At 45.8% G+C, this 6,000-nt stretch overlaps 1 protein-coding gene across 1 annotated transcript in view; it reads left to right on the forward strand.

The window, feature by feature from the left end:
* Positions 1-6,000, forward strand: part of MYO9A (myosin IXA) — a 162,275-nt gene that overhangs the window by 71,125 nt on the left and 85,150 nt on the right. The gene's annotated exons all lie outside the window — the stretch shown is intronic.

Genomic DNA, 6,000 nt, shown 5'->3' on the forward strand with positions numbered 1-6,000 from the left:
GTGTATAAGCTGTTGTGGTTTCTGGATGTGTAGTGAGGTGAAATAAGCCATTTTTCTGGCATTTAGTAAAAATATGATTTATTCTTTTTTCCTGAGAGCTGTGCCAGCTCTGCCCATCCAGTCCCCTGCACATGTTTTAACAGTGACCAACAAAGGCCATGCAAAAAATAGAAATATATTAAAATACTTCCATTTTACATCATCACACGCAGCCCTTCACAGAATGTTGAGGGTTGGAAGGGAACCTCTGGACATTATTGAGTCCAACCCTCCTGCCAAAGCAGGATCTCCTTGGGCAGGTCACTCAGAAAGGCATCCAGACAGGTCTGGAAAGTCTCCAAAGAAGGAGACCCCCCAGCCTCTCTGGGCAGCCTGTCCCAGGGCTCTGTCACCCTCACAGCAAAGAAGTTCTTCCTCATGTTGAGGTGGAACTTCCTGGGCTCCAGTTTGAATCCATTGCCCCTTGTCCTGTCACAGGGCACAAGTGACAAGAGCTTGTCCCTGCCTTCTTGATGCCCTCATGTATTTAGAGACATTAATTAGATCCCCCCTCAGTCTTCTCCTCTCCAGACTGAACAGCCCCAGGTCTCTCAGCCCTTCCTCCTCAGGCAGGTGTTCCAGTCCCTTCATCATCCTTGTAGCCTCCCTTGGACTCTCTCCAGCAGATCCCTGTCCCTCTGGAACTGGGGAGCCCAGAACTGGGCACAACACTCCAAGTGAGGTCTCACCAGGGTCAAGCAGAGAGGCAGGAGGACCTCCCTCAGTCTGCTGGCCACACTCTTTTTTTATGCACCCTAGGATACTATTGACTTTCTTGGCCTCAGGGACACGTTTGTCCCATGGGTAACTTGTTGCCCACCAGGGCTCTAAGGTCCTTCTCCACGGAGCTGCTCTCTAGGAGATCACCTCCTGGCCTGTACTGGTGCATTTTGTTGTTCCTTCCCAGGTGCAGGACTCTCCATTTGCTCTTGTTGAACCTCATGAGGCTCCTCTTTGCCCAGCTCTCCAGCCTGTCCAAGTCTTGCTGAATGGCAGCACAGCAAGGTGCCCCAGCCACTCCTCCCTGCTTGGTGTGATCAGCAAACTTGCTGAGAAGTGACTCTGTCCCTTCTTCTTCTCTCCATGAATCCCTGCTGCTGCGGAGCAGGTAGTGTGGGACTGTCTGATGTGAAGGTGCTATTGGTACAGCAAAGAAGCCTGTAAAATTAAAGTTTCATAGATAATATTTTGAATAATAATTGTTTAATATTTTTTTAAATCCTGGGGTTTTTTTGCAATTTGATTGCAGCCAGCAGAGCTATTTTTTTAGGGGAAAGGGAGAAACTTTTAGTCTTTTAAGTTTTTTTAAGGCAGGCAGAGAGTTTACCAGATTATTGCCTGCTTCTTCTTTTTTTCTTAATTCCTTCTATAATTTTTGGGGAGGTTCTAACCCTGTTGTTTTCCCTGGATTCTCTGGCTACCAGCAAATATTTTTAATGGTGCCAGCAGAAAAATCCCTGTTCTTGGGGTCTGAGATCTCAGCTGAGTGCAGAACAGCAGGAGGAGGAGGCTCTGACCCTGGGCTGGGGGGCAGTGATGCTGCAGCCAGAAGATGTGCTCCTATGTCTTTAGAGAGTTTCTAATCTTAAAAATGAAGACTCTCTCATGCGAACGTGTTGTGTAAAACACAAAGAAATGTATTTTACAGAGGCTTTTCATTTGAGCCAGTTTGGGTTTCTTAGATTATATCTTTTGCCATCTCTAAAACACAGGCTGTCGCTGCCGAAGCTGCAAGTCCAGGGAACTTCAAAGGGAGATTTTCATTCTGAAGTCTCTCTTCCCCTTGTTCCTTTTGGCAGAAGATGTTGCCAAAAGTATCTCTGTGTTCAAGGTAGCCTGAATGCCTGTCCTGAAAATGTGCAGAGTAATTTTATGAAGAACCCCAAATGTCTTCTAGCAGGATCTTAGCAAAACTTGCCCAACCCCAACAAGTGGCATTTCTCACATATAAGAGATAAAACATTTATCCTTGCTGGCCTGATAAGCAGGAAACCCATTGATTAAAACCTTGTCTTCAGCTTACTTCCTGCATCACAGAGTTCAAGCACGTTTGATGGGGTTTGACTCAGCAATATTTTGGGGTATGGACAAGATGTTGCACTTGCTTTGATCCCCGAGAGATCGGGTTTGGCATCGCAGGAGCTCTTCTCCTTTTGCTTTGTCAGTGAAATAAAAGTGGTTTGATGAGCACTGCAGTGTTCCAGATCTGCTAAAATGTCACGTAATGAGACTTGCAGAGGAGACAACAAATTGTGGGAGGCTGCCTGAATACAGGCCTTAGGTAATCTGTGCTATACATTTCAGAGAATATTTGCATTTAATGGACATCAAATAACAAGTGCATGAAGCTCAGAGTGAGATTAAATTGAAAGGAGCAAACTGCTGCTTGGGGTTTCTTTTCTTTTTTTTTTTATGTCCTGGGTTTTATAGACTAGTGGTGTTTTAAGCCATCTGCATGGTGGGAGTTGGCAATGCAAGATGAGTGGCTGAGGTGGGAAAAGACAAAGGTGGAAAACTCATTTTCAATGTGGACTGTTCCAGTGATTTGGGGGGGAAAGGTGAAATTGTGCTCTTGAATTGCATCAGCTCCTTAGTTTGGAAAGAATAACAATCCCTGCCAGTCCTCAGATGAGGTAGTTTGATATTTATTTAGGGTATAGAGGGACTTTATCTAAATGTGGTATCATCCAGGGTCTATTCTAAAGAGCAAATGCTTCATTGGAATGGAAGAAAAATCCTCCAAAACCTCAGTCAAACAGATTAATGTCTCTGCTGGTATTTGATAAATGGATGTTGCATGAAGGCAAAGTGCTGGCTTCAAGTCTTCAAGCCAAGTCAAAATACCTCATTTTAGAAAGATGCAGGTGGTTTGGGTGCTGCAGATGGTGGGCACCGGGTACTCAGTTCCCAGCGTTGGGGGTCATCGCTCCCCGCAAACAGGTTCCATCACAGTGCAGGGAGGTGAGCTTGAAGAGCTGGGTCTTGGTGGGACCCTCATAGCATCCAGCAGCACTGGAGTGGCTTGGGTGTCCAAACCCAGATTTCTTTGCTGTATGGGTTGTGGAAGTCCTGCCAGGAGGAGACTGCAGGCAGGGTAAGGCAGTGCAAGCTGTGAGGCTTGTTTGGTGAGGGGTCATCTGGTCTTGTAGGTAGGATGGAGAGAAGAAATTGGCCTCATTTGCATATGAGATCCACATGCCCGTGTGCTTTATTCACCCTCCCTATATTCTCTAAATGTTGCTTTGCCAGCTCTACCAGCTCTTAAGATACAACCATTGCTTCTAAAAATAATTATTGACAAAATAAATGTTGGGCAGTTGATTATGTTTTTGGGTCCCAAGCAAGGAGAGCAACTCTCTTTGGGCTTCCCAACTCCCCCATCTCAGGAAGAAGAGTGATGGGTTAGACTTTACCATGCACATCCCTGGAGTAAACTGGGCACTGCTGGGGTGGTGCAGACTTGATGATATCCTGGTCTATTTTAGCAAAAAAGAGGAAACTTCAGTGGTAAAGTCCTGCACATCCTCTGTATCCTCTAATAAAAGGAGGAAGAAAAGTATTATGATATATATGACTGTAGAGAGGAAATGATGCCCTTCATCTTTGGCTTTAAATAGAAATGGGGTTTGGCTTTTATTGTGTGCTTTTGTGTTGCAGCAGCTAATTGGGCTGCTTCACACACAGACAAAGCATTATGGCAGCAAGAAATGTGCCTGAGTCTTGACCTTTTTCTTCCCCAGAGCCTGATTTTTCTGGTGTGACAGCAGCACTGATTGTGTTCCAGCTTTATCCAATCAAAGAAGCTGAGATGGGTTAGAGAATTGGTCTTGAGGTTTTCTATTAATCACTGAAATATTCCCCCACATTTGGGAGAATGTAAAAGAATAAAATAACAGCAAAAACCCCACAACCTAAACAACCCGTGTTGCTTGTAATAAAAAGAGGAAAAAAAAACCTCTCCCCAAAACCTGTTCTTCAGTAAAGGGAAAAAAAACCAAACAGAACCTAGACCTGTTTGTGCTTCTAAATGGCCCTTGTGGGATAACTCAGACATTTCGGGAGCTCAGACTCAACCTTTCAAAGTCCTGGTTTGTTTTGTGCTACAACAAATCCTTTTGGTCCTGTTGTTTATCTCTTTCCATCCTATGCTTGGTTTTGGTTTGTAATGTTGCTTGTTTTGGGCAACCGAGTGATTCCTTCTTCATGGTTGTGATATTTTGTAATTATCCTTTAAACGTGGTTTATCTGCCAGGGTTTTGTTGCCACCCTGCAATATTTAGCAATGTGTGGAGGTTGATGTGTGCTGTGAGCTGGTGGGCAGCTTCAGGCCTGGACCATGTTCCTGCCTCCACCTGTTCCAAGCCAAGTGAGACCTTGTAATGGATTAATTGCACGTTAAGACCAAGAAGATAAATGATGCTACATGAGCTTTATTCTTTTGCTTGAGGCCAGGGACATAAAGCTACTTGGGGAATTAGTATGCACCAAAGCTCTGCAGTACAACTCAAGGTAATAATTTAAACTAAGGAAGAATCACAGTAGAAGAACAAAGATGGCCCTTTAATATCATAGAATAGAATCATAGAATGGTTTGGGTCGGAAGGGACCTTAAAGATCCCTGTTCAAACACCCCTGCATGGGCAGGGACACCTCCCACTAGATCAAGTTACTCAAGGCCTCATCCAACCTGCCCTTCAACACTGCCAGGGATGGGGCAGCCACAGCCTCCCTGGGCAGCCTGTTCCAGCTTCTCACCACCCTCACAGAAAATAACTTTTTCCTAATGTCCAACCTGAATCTCTCCTCTTTAAGCTTCAAACCATTGCCCCTTGTCCTCTAACTACACACCTTGTAGACCCCCTTCAGATATTGGAAAGTTGCTGTAAAGGCACCACAGAGCCTCCTCTTCTGTAGGCTGAACAACCCAACCTCCTCAGCCTGTCTTCACAGGGGAGGTGCTCCAGCCCTCTGAGCATCTTCGTGGCCTCCTGTGGAGATGCTTGAGGAGTTCTATGTCCTTCTTATGTTGGGGACTCCAGAATTGGACAGAGTGCTTCAGGTGAGGTCTGAGCAGAGCAGAGGGGGAGAATCACCTCTCCTGACTGGCTGGCTATGCTTCTTTTGATGCAGGAACAAACTGAGTATGAATTCCTGCTTTGCAGATATGTATGGAGGTGCCTGTCCCCAAGGACACCTGTTTGGGAAGGCACAGCCCAGGTCCTCTCCTGTCACCTTGTTTTTCATCACAGTTGATTGAGCAGAATCTCCTTGCATGGTGGCTGAGAGCACTGAGATGGGGGTGGACCTTCCTTAGGGGTATTATTTACTTTCCTGGAGAGCTGTTGGAGGAGCAGTGAATATGCCTGCTGGGATTTTTAGCTCCTCTTGGCAGTGCCTGGAAAACATCACGTTTTCAGTACTGCTCACAGATTGACTTGTTGGGGTTTTAGTGTCCCCTTTTGTAACCCTCCTGCTGGTACCAGACCCTGCAACTTGCTCTCACATCACTCGCTGTCCTTGCTGTGCAATATCCACCCTCCTCTCTTCTTCCTGAAGAAACTCTCTAAGGATCTTGATGACGTCAAATACATCTTTTTAGTATATTTCATAAGATTTACAGACTGGTTTGGGTTGGAGGGGACCTTAAAGATCATGTAGATCTAAACCCCCTGTATGGGCAGGGATACCTCCCACTAGACAAGATTGCTCAGAGCCCCATCTAACCTGCCCATCTTTTCCTTTTGCCACCACTGATGGGTTTTATGGTGTGATATTGTGCATCATCCACTTGAATACACCAGGGAGAACCGAGCCAAGGGGCACATCTCGTGGCCCTGGGATTGCAGCCAACACCCCAGGGCGTCAACACACGACACAAACTCAGAGCCTGGACAAAAGCTTTGGCAAGGGAGGAATATGAACGTTGGGACGTGGGCACTTGAGAAGAACGAACCCATTTTA

Source organism: Chaetura pelagica, unplaced genomic scaffold (genome assembly GCF_000747805.2).
Source record: "Chaetura pelagica isolate M959 unplaced genomic scaffold, ChaPel_1.0 scaffold369, whole genome shotgun sequence".
NCBI classification, from domain to species: domain Eukaryota; kingdom Metazoa; phylum Chordata; class Aves; order Apodiformes; family Apodidae; genus Chaetura; species Chaetura pelagica.